At 45.4% G+C, this 14,423-nt stretch overlaps 1 protein-coding gene across 1 annotated transcript in view; it reads left to right on the forward strand.

Moving 5' to 3' along the window:
* The first annotated feature begins 217 nt into the window (after nucleotides 1–217).
* The window catches only part of Ets1 (ETS proto-oncogene 1, transcription factor), a 128,878-nt gene continuing 114,672 nt past the window's right edge, over nucleotides 218–14,423 (forward strand). Inside the window, exon 1 of the mRNA XM_052756008.1 lies at nucleotides 218–323. The gene's annotated coding sequence lies outside the window, so the exon portion shown is untranslated. The remainder of the gene's footprint in view (nucleotides 324–14,423) is intronic.

The raw sequence follows: 14,423 nt of genomic DNA on the forward strand, positions 1-14,423 counted from the left end.
ATTTGAAGCATCACTTGAAGGATAAAAATAATCAGGTGTGATTCGGTGCTGCCACAGACAGCGACAATATTTGCTCCGCTTTAGACCACAGCGCCTGCCCTTTTGACCGCTGCCCAACTCCCAGAGGCTGACTGGAGACCGCCCCTTCGGCTTCCCTAGCTTGACCACACCTCCCATTTCAGAAGGCAGCTCTATTAGGAGCATTATGGTCTCTGCATCCTCTTTAGCCCCGGAGCCGAGGATTCCGGCAGGTAGTAGCTGGAAAGAGCAGCAGACCTTCGGTGAAGCTCATTTCATTCCTCACACATCTCTCCGGCAAAGTAGTAAGTGAGCGCTGAGTTTCTGTTGAAAACTTTCATTCCATTTTCCCTCTCCTTCCCCATATTTTATGAATTAAAGGGTAAAAAGGGAAACTTTTAATATACAGCAGGTTTCTCTTCCTCTTTTTCCATCTCTCCCTATTCACCTATTCCATTGTTTAACAGTATTTTTCAAAATTACTTCCCGACCTCATTAGACAAGCTGAAAATCAAGACTCTTGTTATCCCTCGTCCCCAAAGGCAAAACCACTCACATTGTAGATCCTTGCAAATGACACTTCACAATTTTTTGTGAATATCCTTTGCAGACCCTTTTGGAGAAATAAAACTGCAGTTGCACTTAGAAAATTTTCTTTTCTTTCTTCTCTATTAGCGAAAGTCTACTGTTTTGTCTCCCTCCCCCGCCCCCTTACCGGCGACTTAATGAATGGCTTTCACAGAGAGTAAATCGCTACCGGTTAGGATCTTCTGAAGGCAAGCTAGCCTATTGGGTCGTTTCTTCCACCTTGTGACTTACGTCCTGCAAAAGCCCAACAATTCTTTGCAAGAACCTGTAGGTTGGTGGTTGTGGGGGTGTCTCTAGGTCAGAGGGGCTTTCTCTCCTGCACTGAGGGGTTGGGCCCCTGCTGCCAAGGGAGACTGGAGTTGGGACTGCAATTCCACTTTGCACGGGTCTTCTTGTTACTCTAAGAGTATCTGCTATCACCTTTCAAAGCAGATTTTTCTGCGCGTGAACTGTACAAAGATACTGGGTGGCGCGAGATCGGGACATTCCATTGTAAGGCTCCTTTTTTGTTTCATCCCAAAGGGGTTTTCCTTCCTACTTTGTGTCGCTGCATGGAACTAACTGGGTGGGAAACAACAGGAAATTCGGATCCTGAAACGTACCTCTGGCCGCTCTGTTTGATTTGTAAAATTACTGACACTTTAACTCTTTCATCAGCTGGGGTCTGGATTACTTCAGCACCTTTTTTTTATCTAGTGAGAAACCCCTTTGGTTTGTCAGGCTCTGATCACGCTCTATTCCTCCAGTTTACCTGCTGTTCAGAACCCAGGCCAGGGAGAGCTGTAAGGGGTTAATTCGTGAGAAGTGCTTTGAAGATGAAAAGGTCTTTTCATGTGTTAGGGATTGCAGTTATTAATATTAATATTTGAAGGACCACGTTGCTTTTAATTGTAAATCGACAACCTCCATGCTTACCGATCAGTAGTGGAATAACAAACAGGGCAGGCGACAGTCATACAGCCTTTTCCGTCCGGGGTCTGCTGCTGGGGACTCGGGACGCATGTCTGATTACCAAGGGGCTGTTTGCCTCACAAGGCACCTTACACCCAGGTGCTAGTTGCCAGAGGTGCCGGGGAGGGCTAGAGCAGAGTCTGGGGAGGTGGGGGACTCCTCCAGCACCTGGAGTCGGTGACCTTGGGTTCTCTGCTGAGCCCAGGCTTCTAATTGCCTATTCAAATTCCTAAGGATGGTGGAGTTCAAAGACCAGGAGGGTTAGAGCTGAATTTTGGAAGGAGGAAAGTGGATAAGCGCTTGGACTCAATGGGAATCAGCATTTGTAACTGAGGAGAGGTTACTGAATGAACATAGGGTGCTTTATTTTCTTAAAAATACAAGTGATTATTGATGCCCCACCTAATTTCCAAAGAGGGGAGACTCTAAGTAAGTAGTATAGATCTTTGGAAAAATAAAAGAGCCAACAGGGCCAGGATGGGCTAAGGCAAACCAATGTGGTGAGGACAGGTACTCAGCACAGATTTCTGCCTGTGATCACAGACAGCCTCAGTGTGTGGGCAAATTTCTCTGGTTCTCCTGAACCTGGTCATTATATAGAATTCTCTCTAAAGAATTGTAGTCATCCTTAATGCCTTCTTCCTTTCTTTCGGGAATGCATCTCAACATCACCACCCTTGTACTTTCATGTGTTCATTTTAGGTGTGGGCCTTGTGGCTTTATTTACTGGTAAACAGACACACAGCCCCTGACAGTGATCCTTTTTTAATTGCCTATTCAAATTCCTCAGTGGCTCATATGAGAGGCAGAAGAGATGGGTACATGCCAAAAGTTGGGGCTCCCTCCCTCCCTCCTTCTGCTCCCTTGTGTCCCTTCCTCTTTCCTTCCTCTTTATTCTTCACAGAAATTTAAAGCATTTAGTGTATGAGTGACACTGAAATATGAGGCACCGATTTAATGGCATTTAAGGCGACACGTGTTTCTTTAATCCTAGGGAAATGTGTATGTGAGATCCTCCTAGGCCTCCTTAACTCTGCTGAGGATGTAGCTTTACAGGACTCTTCTGAACTTAGCCAACTCCCTCATTTGAGGAGATTGTTTTCACCTAAGAGAGGGGTGCAATCAATTTGCTGAGCGCTTGCTCAGCCTGTTCCAAAAGGTGCTCTGCATGGACTCCTTCATTTAAGTCACCAGAGTGAGCTCTGGGTGGGACCAGATCAGAACCAAGGGAATGGGAACACAGGGCTCGGACTCCTGTCACAGGAAGCAGAAACTCCAAGACACACAGAAGTGGCCTGGGTTTGGCTAGGTGTCTGGGAGGGTAACGTGGATCAGGCCTATTTTCCAAAGACAAGTCCATAAATTACTCCTCGCCAAGAAGACACTGACTCTGGAGAGAACTACCTGTCTGGAAGGCCTGAGTGAGTAAAGCATCCCACCAAGTCCAGCTTCTACTTCATGCCCTGCCTTGTTTAGAGAGGGCTGCGGAAGGTATGCATACATATTTTCAATTTTATGTAATTTCTTTTAGAAAGCAATATTTTGCTGGAAAAAAAAGGTTGAAAATAACAGACAATACAATTTCAAATGGTGTGATACATTCCATGAATATTTTCTGAGTTCAAGTGACACGAAACAAAATTGTAGCTCGAGTCGGGTGGGAGAGAGAGAAGCATGTTTGGGATTATTATTATTTTTTTCTCCATAGAGCAGAAGAAGGTGAATTTCATGTACCCGTGATGTAGGTGTGGTTCCAGCACCTCCATGGAAAGCTAGGCCAGCACTTCTTGATCTGAGTCAAGCAGGGAACTTTCAGCCAATCAGAAGTCTATCCATCATGGGGAAATATGATTTTCTTTTTTTTTTTTTTTTTTTTTGGCTTTTATTTAAAAACAATTCTAGGAGCACGGACGTTTGAAAAAATTGTTCAAAGAGTTTCTAAAAACATTTGAAACTTTTAAAAATTGGGACAAGTCAGTCTTCAAAATCATCTTCTGGTGCCTCTGGGTGGAGGTCTTTAAATGATTTCTATGAATGTGGAGGGAGATGTTACCATTCGGCATCCCCTGTAGGAAGGTGTTCCTACGTTCCCTGCCCTGGAATTCCTGGTCTTAAAGGATCCTGAGGGCTTCAGTTTCTTGAGGTTTTTCAGAGGCTAAAGAGCTAGCCTTGTTTCTTGGGGAAGACAGAAGTCTTGGCCATCCTTTGGCATAGGAGACTCAGAGCCTTTCTTGTACATTTCGTTTTGGCCAGGTGTGCCTTGCACCTACAACGTGCAGACTTGTGCTCAGCTGTGGCCAAAGTCTTTGCTTTTATTTTCCAGGTGCTCTGCTTCCTAAGTACCCATCTTAGTAAAAATGCTCCGAAGTGTAATCAGGTGAGTCCAGCCCTGCTCCTGAGTGAGTGTAGCATCATCCATCCTCACACGGTCGGAGTAGAGGCCCGAAGCTGCTTTGTAACCAGAACTGTGAGATTAGGATTCATGTGTGATTTATAGTTTGGATGCTCCTGCCTCAAATCAAAAGCAACAACAGCTACACAAATGGAAATCCCAGACAAACAGGAACCCTTGCAATGCTTTCCAGAGCAGGCAACTAAATTCCCTGTATCTATAGCCAGTTGGTGTAAGTGTTACTCCACAAAAAGTTATATCTATAACTCAGGAAGCTGCAGTAGTTCCTAGTTTGTGTGACAGCATCTATAGTCTTTCCAAGAGCTCTCTTGGAGCTGTAAGAATATGCTAGCTTCTTGGTTGTATGCATAACAATGGTGCAGGGTGCCTAGCCTTCACTGAAAACCATGGCTCTCTTGTCTTGCAAAAATTTTTGACTAAGGATATTCAGCCTGTGATATTCGTAAAAGAGGTTAGTTTCTTGGATGACTGAAATGTCAGTTTTTAGAAAAAGAGGTGAAGATTTCAACCATGAGGTTCTAGTTGTCCATCTCCCCTTCTTTCTTGCCTTTCTTTTTTCAGACAAGGCCTCCCTATGTACCCCTGGCTTGCCTGGAACTCACAGAGATCTGCCTGCCTCTGCATCCCAGGATTAAAGATATGCACTAGTACATCTACTTAAATAAGTAACCTCTGCTACCTTGAGCTGTGAAAATAATACTAATATAATAATTACACTAAAACCCATCTTTCCTACGAACAGTAATTGCCAGGCGCTGCTGATAAAATAGCAATAAAATAATTTATTGACCATTTTTTTTTACTAGCTGTAAGGAATGCAGTTAAATACCTTTATTTTGTATATCCCTCCTCAACAACCCTCAAAGGGTTGGTATTCTTGTCTTCATTTTATAGTTGAAGAAACTAAGCCTGTGAAGCTAAGAAATCCTGTCATGACCACCCTCTCAGGATGGATAGTCAAGTCCACTCAACCATCTGTGAAGCTCTTCATGACACCTCAGCTGTCTGACCTTAGCTTATTGAAGCAAAAATGAGATGGTTTGATTAATTTTTTTTTTCGGAGTCCAAACTTCCCTGGCTCTGAGAAACCACTCTTAGCCAGCAGACTGCCAGCAAACTGTTTAGCATTACGCTGGGAAATTGGAACCTTAGGATTTGGGCAATAAAACAAATGAAACCCCACCATGAAAATCACAATTAGGCATAGTCCAAGAAGTTGCTTGCCAGATTTGAGAGATCCATGTCAGCTGGTGTCTTTTAATTCCATTTTAGAGGCAAAATATTAAAACTATCCAGCCCCCTTTGATTCCCGGAGTCTTGCTATTTATGACCTCTCTTGTTTTGTTGAGATCTTCTGACAAGGAAGAACTCGATTTCAATTCTAGATTGCAAATGCAGGCCACACGCTCTGGGATGAAATGAAATTATTTAAGACTCCAGGCTCTGAAGAATTTCTTTAGCGGCGAGCATTGGGTGAGAGTTGACATTTTTGTCTTATAATTCTTCTTTGGGTCTGACTTAGCCAAGGATCTGTTTAACCCTGACCTCTAAGACAGCTGTGATTGAGAAGAAAGAAATGCTTAGCATCATTCTTCCAGATTCTTCATTTTGGTTTCCATGTTGAAAGCCTAAAACAATCTTAATCAGTCGTTATCACCACCTAACTTGGCCACAACACTGCAGTGCACCTGGAGGTCAGGTGTGCTCATTTGTTGCATACACAGGACAGAAGGACAATATCATCAGTGCACTTTTCTTCTTACCAAGGGCCACTTTTCTTATGACATGCTCCTCCATGCTAACTAGAAGGAGCAGACTGCCGGTTTCTGATGTGTTTCAGAGATTACAGTGTCACTGTCCTAGTTGAATTTGAAGGCTGTTGGAGCTCAACAGAACCTTTGTGTTTATCGTTGACAATGTATTCTGACAACATGATGGTTTTTCTATCCAGGATGAAGTGTCTAAATCAATCATGAAACACTCCTTATTCCCACCTCCATAATGTACAAGAGTAAAGCCACTATTAAAAAATACTTTATTTTGAAATTATATGTTTACATGTATGGGTGGGGCAGGTGCCTGCAGAGGGTAGTGGAAGGGGTTAGATACCTTGGGGGTGAGTTACAGGAGGTTGTGAGGTGCCCAATATGGGTGCTAAGAACTAAACACAAGTTCTCTGTAACAGGCGTGTTAACTCTTAACCACTGAGTCATCTCTGTAACTCCCTTAAGCCACCATTTAGCCCTTAGACATTAGTGACCTATGTCCCTAGGAAGAACAAAAGAATATATGCTTATAAAGTCATAATGGCATGAGCCCATTTTAGTATTGTAAGGAAGACTGGTTATATACATCATATAGGACTTGACAATGCTAAGCTTAATTCTAAATTTCAGAGACAGAAGACTAGGAGATGGGTATGAGTCCTTTTCTTTAAGGAAGGGCTAGAGATGATTACCAATAAAGCTGGAGAGAAAGAGGATATGCTGATCTCACTGCAGTAGTTGCTGCCTCTGAGTTTTGTGAAAGAGTCACCTACTAGGTGGCTGTTGAAGACACAGAAGGAGAGGGCAGCACACATAAGTCAGAACATTGCCTTTATTGGTCAATGCCACTATTTAAAGGATACTTACCACTGTGAGTATGCAATCCTTGCTGAGGAGAGTGCGGGTCATTCAGTCTTAGTGAGGCAGAAAGACGGCCCCCAGTTCTAATCATTCACTCACAGTCAGTCTCTGTCTCTCAGGGGTTCTCAACCTTCCTAATGCTGTGACTCTTTAGTACAGTTCCTCAAGTTGTGGTGACCCCCTAGCCATAAAATTATTTTTGTTGCCACTTCATAGCTGTAATTTTGCTATTATGAATCATGATATAAATACCCATGTTTTCTGATGGTCTTAGGTGACCCCTGTGCAAAGGTCATTTGATCATTCATAGAGGTTGTGATCCACAGGTTGAGATACTGCTGCTTTACAGCAATGTTTCCTAGGAGCATGGTAAGGAATGTTCCATTATTTAATGTGAGCTCTCTTAAAGCATTTAGAAAACTGGCCTTGGTAGCTTTGTTATACTAACAGATCAGGAAGATACCTTCCAAAACAACCAGAGAAATACTGTGGACCATGTGAGGGAATTAGGATATGAAGGTGGGAGACAGACAAAATTATGTGATACATTAATTAGATTAGAGACAAATACAGTATTATTTGTACTCAACACTTTAAGTTATCCTTTGATTGTATTTTTATGATCGACCCCTTCTCTGTATTTAGGATGCCCAAGTTCACTGTTGGGAGTGGACACCTTCATAACATGTGGTGACGTAGTTCTATCCTAAGATCTGCACCCTTCTGGGTATGTTCTGGCATGTTCCTTCACCCAGTCAACTAATGAGTGTCACATGAATGGTATGCACCATCTAAAAAGACATGGTCTCTCTTTGAGGCAACCCACGACTCTAGGAGAGAGGATGGTAGAGTATCAGACTTTTAAGCATTTTAGTGTCACTTACAAGAGGAAAACCAGGGTGACCGCAGAGCTCAGGACATGTTTATATGGCATAGTGAGACCCCTGTTTTCACCCAACTAGCTAACCATGGAGAATATTCAGGAAAAAATTACATCAACTTTGAACAAGTACAGACTTCCTTTCTTTGTCACGATTGGCTAGCCTGGGCTGCATAGGGAGCTCCTGGCCAGTCTGGGCTATACAAAAAGACCCAGTCTTAAAAAAATAATATTTTGAAAAATAGCAATATAGTTGTGGCTAATTATATATTATGAATGTAGAATATTTGTATGTGTTTACAATCTTAAACTTCAGGAGATAGAGCAATACTTGTGGACACGTAATGCCCACAGCATAATGTCAAATATCAATGAAAAAAGCAGATTATTAAACAGGATATTCAGACTATAGCATGAAGGTGACTGTGGATGGTGGGGTTGCATGGGATTTTTTTTTAGATCCATTTGAGGCTTTTCTGAATTGTTTTCCCCACATTCAGGTACCTATTTGTTGATGAAGAAAACAACAAAACCAACTATAAAATAACATGGAGCGATCCAAAAGAACCATCTCACTAAACAAACATAAAAATGGCAGTTGATTTCTAAATATACATAATGGATAACAAAGGACAACTTTTAAATTCCATTTTCAAAAGTCAAATGATTTGCTGGCATTCAGAAAAATATCTTTAAAAATTAAAAAAAGTCACCAATTTCTATTGTGAATTTAAAGTATTTTATGGAAGAATGGTTTTAGAATATGGGGATTTTAAAAAACATTTGTAATAAATACACGTTATTATGTTAACCATTTGGAGAGATTATTTATTTATTATTTACTTTGAAATAGTAGTTCACTCTGTAGCCCAGGCTGGCCATGAACTCACTATATTCCTGCCTCACTCTTTTGAGTGCCAGAATTATAAGTGCATACCACTATGCCTGGGAAGTAGGAAAAAAAAATCAAGTGTGGTTTACTGGGATAGTTGCTTAAAGTCATAGGTTTCCTATAAGGGCAGATCACACAAAATTAAAAACCCTTGACTGGTGTCTCATTACCTACTGATGGAATCAAGCAGGACAGAGTTGTGTGAACTGGATTCAGCCCAACCAAGGCTTATCTCCTCAGGGTCCTTAGTCTTCTGCTGCTTTTCCCTCCCTCATCCCTCTTGCCTGCTAATCTCTTTGCTTTGTGTATCATTGCCCCTTGACCTGGGTGAGAAGGGATGTGGGCTAGCAGGCCCTGGCAGGGTTAAGAGGCTGCTGGACCAGGTGGAAGTTGAAATGTCCACAAAGATTAAAAACTCTCTAGAAATGAATGGAAAACTAGGTTTCAAGGAGTGCATTGGATATGAGACATTCCCATAGGCCAAACTGTTGACTATTTCTTCTTTCCTCAGTCTATAGCTTACCTGGTCCCTAAGGTCCAGGATGAAGAAGGCAGAGAAGCAACGGGAAAGGGTGAAGCCCTTGGTTCCAGGTCTAAGGGGGCAGTGGACAGGGCGGTCTCAGACTTCCTCTTCATCTAAAAGGAACTAACATGAACCAAAGGCTGTGAACAGGTTCTCTCTAATCCTTAGCAGTTATTTGCATGTCAGTCACGTGGTAAGACTCAGCAGGAATGCAGCGATGGATTAAGCTCTGCTTTGGAGAGTTTAAATTCTAGTGAGGTGGGGCGTGAGAGGGAAGACAGCAAAGTGCAGTGGTGTGGCTGCTCGCACAGGGCAGTGGGAAAAGGTTTCCGACATAAGGTGACACGAAATAGTGACGTGAGCATAGCAAAGCAGATATTGTTTAGAGATGGACGTGGGGCATCAGGCAGTCTTCATCCAGACCTGCAGTCTAGGCAGAGCCTCTGATTTGTAAAACAAATGCCTTCACAGTGAAAGACCCCCGAAGGTAGTCTTCCCTCTGGAGAGACCCTCGCCCAGAGATCACACCGAGACCACAAGTCAGATGCAAACAGCAAGAGGCTTTATTCAGGAACACGGGTACCCGGGGCGACACAGTCCCTCCAGAGGCTCAAGAGGCTGGCGCGCCGACGGGCTGGAGTGGAGGGTTTTTATAGGGTCAGGCAGCGGAAGGGCGGGTACAGAGGCAGGAAGCATATTTTACAGGGTTCTGATTGGACGACTCATATGAGGCCATGTTTTACAGGGTTCTGATTGGACGACTCATATGAGGCCATGTTTTACAGGGTTCTGATTGGACGACTCATATGAGGCCATGGCTTACAGGGTTCTGATTGGACGACTCATATGAGGCCATGGCTTACAGGGTTCTGATTGGACGACTCATATGAGGCCATGTTTTACAGGGTTCTGATTGGACGACTCATATGAGGCCATGGCTTACAGGGTTCTGATTGGACGACTCATATGAGGCCATGTTTTACAGGGTTCTGATTGGACGACTCATATGAGGCCATGTTTTACAGGGTTCTGATTGGACGACTCATATGAGGCCATGGCTTACAGGGTTCTGATTGGACGATTCATATGAGGCCAGGTTCAAACTCAGGACAGCTCGTGGTTTTTCCCCGAGCTCGACACGCCTGCTGACCTGGCTCCCATCCAGGGTACAAACTGTCCCTCCGACCCTCCAGTTCCCTGTTCTGGGGCCAGGTGGCCGACCGCAGACACCCCGCTCGTTCCTGCGCCCATGTCCTCCAACTGAACCCTCCCCGTACTCCTCAGGCCCTGCTCAAGATGGCGTCAGGCGCAGCAAGCATGCTGGGGCCCCTCAGCACCACCCCAGAAGAGTCCCGGGGTCCCGGCCTGCACCTCCCTGCAGGGCTCCCCAGTCCTCAGGCCGCGCCACCCCCACAGGGTCCCCAAGTCCTTAAGCGGCGCCACCCCGGGGGTACCCGGGTCCCAGTCTGTACCGCCTGGAGGGTCCCCGGCTCTTGGCCTGTTCCACCCGGCAGGGTCCCCTAGTCCTGGCCTGCTCCATCCCGCAGGGTCCCGGGCGCCCGGGTCGCGGCCCGCACCACCCTCGCCGGCGGCGGCACCGGGCGCTGGCGCCGGGCAGCGGCGCCAATCGGGCTCGAGGACACGGCGGGCCCGGGCTGGGAGCCTGCGGTCTCCGCCCGCCGCGCTACGACGCGGGGCCCGGGCGCGCGGGCCGCTGCGGGGCGCGCATGGCGGGCGCGGGCGGCTGGCGCGGGGACGGGCATGCGGCCTGGCCTGTGCTGCCCGCGGCTCCGCTCCTGGCGGCCTTTCAACAGTTGATTCATGTCTCCCATTCTTAGGCTTAGGAGAGTTGTTTGGCCATCCACCCACCCACCCACCCATCCATCCATTAAAAACTTGAGTTTCTGTCATGCAAAGTTCGGGATTGAGTGGGAGAGATAAACAGACACAGATGTTGGTAGAACCATGTGATAAGTGTAAACAATAGGAAGATAATACACCGGAGACTATTGGAAAGGAGCAGCTAGCCCCTGCTGGGGTGAAGAGTGGCTGAGGGAGAGGTGAGGGCTTGAGGTCTGACACAAGCCTAGAAGCTTCTGGAGACATGGGGCTCACAGGAACTGGAGGACAGAGGGCATTTCCAGGAATGTGGCAACCGAAGAAGGACAGGGAGGAACTGAGTTACACAGTGGAAGACTGTGGAGCATACAGCAGGGCTCTGTGGGCTGAGGACACGGCGGGGGTGTGGAAGGTTGGGAGTATGGCTTAGTAGCCTTGCTTTGGAAGCACCCATTCTGCTTATTGAGCAATGCTAGTTTCATTGAGGAAAAATGAATATGATCCACTGTTCCCACACGTTCCCATCATCTCTCCACTGAGACAGGTCTCAGGGCTGTTTCTCAGCTGGAGAGTAAGGCTTAAAATCACACAGTTGTTTTCTATTTAGGTAATACACATGTGCAAGGCCAAGACAAAATGTTCAAGTCCAGCTGATGTTCAAGAAGTTGTCATGTGGGAGGGAGTTCCTGCTGGCCAAAAAGCCAAGGGGAAAAAGAACTCACACACCCACAGACACACAGACATAGACATACACACACACACACACACACACACACACACACACACACAGAGGCACACACACAAACACAGAGACATACACAGACACACAGACAGATGCACAGACACACACAGGCACACACAGACACAGAGACACACACAGAGACATACACAGACACACAGACAGATGCACAGACACACACAGGCACACACACAGACACAGAGACACACAGACATAGAGACACACACAGAGACATACACAGACACACATACAGACACAGAAACACACACAGAGACATACACAGACACACACATACACACAGGCACACATACAGACACACACACAGACATACACACAGACACACACAGAAACATACACACAGACATAGACACACAGACACACAGACACATACACACACACACACACACACACACACACACACACACACACACCCCTTTTGCATCTTCAGAAAGGATTAGATCTCTAGCAGCTGTTCTGTGTCACAATCTGCAAGTTGGAAAAGGGGCAGGTTCTTTTCTTCTTTCTCCAAAAAAATAATAAAGCAGCAATCGCTTTCTGTCCCAGAGTTATTTCCTGTGATGAGAGCCCTTGAGATCCCTGGCAACTCCCTCTTTTTAGTTTCCTCCCTGGGCAAAGGGCTTTTCCCCAAGGGAAGTGTCATTCACGCTGTGGAGAGTATGGTCCAGCACAGAATGCACCAGATGTTCGGCCAGAGGTTTCCTCCCTCTCTCCGTCAACTGGAAGAGAAAACATGTTTCCACTGGACCTTTTTCCAAGTGTGTTGCTATGAAGGGGAGTGTTGTCTGGCTGGCAGACAGAAACTCTTGTTGTCTTTGAGCTGGTCTCTGGCACAGTGCTGTCAATGCGTAAAGTTCTTTCTCTTGGGAATATGTAAGTAAACTGGACATGCAGTAGGGTGAAGGTCCTTTACTGCTGTGGGAGTCTAAATGATTCACAGGGCCATCGGTCACACCTCCCTCTGCAGTCTTCCATGATTCCCTTTTCTGTGTGCCCCATAGAACCAACCACTGCTTACTTTTTCCATATTTTTGGCAAACTACTGATCACAATATGGTACAGTTACATGTGAATCTGTCTTCTCCACTTCTGAAGCCGTAGACTCTGTCTTTCCCAGCTTTCTTCTCCTGAGCTTGTTAGAAGCCAAAGGGCCAAGAGGTCAGGAATCTGTGTTTGTTTACTAGTATGTCTCAAGGGCCCAGCACATTGCTTCATACATAGGAGGTTAGAGTAACTATTGAAGGAATAAATAGATTCTGTCTTCTGTATGGTTGTGAGTTGGAGAACAGGCCTGTAGGGACACGGGATCTGTGGTGCTTTTTGGAGGGACACCAGAAGGCTGAATGGCTCCTGTGAAGTAGCATCCATCATGCCTGGACATTTCCAGCATGAAGGTATAAACCATCCTGCAGGACCTTGGGGGGCTGGCCAGCTTTTCCTCAGGGACTCTCATCACGGTAGGCCGTTTTCAGTGTGGCATGGTCAATGCAGCTTTTAGGTCTCATCCTTTTATATCAGTGCATTTTGATGGTGATTTGTTAAGGCATTTAAAGTTATTTTTTCAGATTAAAATGAAAACAAAATCCAGTAAGAGAGAATGCTTCAGTGAGGGAGGGGCCATTGAGTATCTGGACACGATTCATCCCACACCTGGTTGGGACAGGTCCATGATGATCCATGTTGTCTGGATCTAATTCTCAGAGTCTGAGACATGGAGCCGCTCACTAATTTTAGCAAAATCGTTGAATGGACAAGAGGTGATAGACCGGTGAAAACAATGCTCTTGGAATGGCCATCCTTGATCTTTTCCAGCCATTCAGTATCCCCACTAATGAGCTCTTCCTGGGTCCATTGGCTGCAGCAGGGACAAGGATGAAAACTTTTTTTTTTTTTTTTTTTTTAGACAGGGTTTCTCTGTGTAGCTTTGTGTCTTTCCTGGAACTCACTCTATAGCCCAGGCTGGCCTCGAACTCACAGAAATCTGCCTGCCTCTGCCTCCCAAGTGCTGGAATTAAAGGTGAGCCGCTGCTGCCGCCACTGCCACCACTACCCAGCTGAAATCTTTTTTAAAAAAATGTCTTTTAAAAATAATTTATCTTTATTTTGTGTGCATTGGTGTTTTGCCTGCACGTATGTCTGTGTGCGGGTGTCGGGTTCTCTGAACTGCGAAGGTGTCTATCCAGGCCCATGGATGATATCTTAAATAGCGTAGCCTAGTTACTTAGAACTCTTACTTAATTGATTTTTAACTAACTGATTTTTGTTTGTTAGTTATTTTGGGAGGGGGAGTCAACATTGTTTGGACTTTCTTGTACTTTGAGGAGGAAAGACATCTTTTTAAAAATTTATTTATTTATTCTATGTGTTTTCTATATCGTGTATCTTGATCCCATTCATTTCCCTGCCCCTTCCCATCCACTCTCTGCCCCCTGCACAACCCCCAAATAAAACACAATTTAAGAGAAAAAAGGAAAAATAAAATAAAATTTAAAAAGGGAAAAACTTAAAAATCTCATCCTGGAAGCTGCAGTGTGACACAGTGAATCACGCCATGAACCCCTTTGTCCATATGTCTTTACCTGCAAGTGTTCATTGCAAAGTCAATGGTCTGGTTCGAGGCCTCTGGTTTCTACTACCCTATCAATACTGGGCTCTCGATAGGGCTCCTCCTGGATATTCTGCTGTTGCCCTGTGCTGTGAAGATCCTGCAGCTTTGGGTCTGCAGGTCAGGTCCCTTGATGTGCTCCAGCAGATCATAGATGGGTAGATGATGGGGTGGGCCAAGTCATAACTTTGGGTCTAGGCCTGGGTGGCTGCAGGGTTGGTCTGCCAGATGTGGAATGAGGACACTTTTCCTCTGCTTACAACTTCGGGGCTGGCTCGCCCATACCTGCACTAACAAGGTTGGCTCTCCCACTCTTATGACCACAGGGCC

This window comes from Peromyscus californicus, unplaced genomic scaffold (genome assembly GCF_007827085.1).
Source record: "Peromyscus californicus insignis strain IS unplaced genomic scaffold, ASM782708v3 Scaffold_11__1_contigs__length_118956290, whole genome shotgun sequence".
Classification (NCBI taxonomy): domain Eukaryota; kingdom Metazoa; phylum Chordata; class Mammalia; order Rodentia; family Cricetidae; genus Peromyscus; species Peromyscus californicus.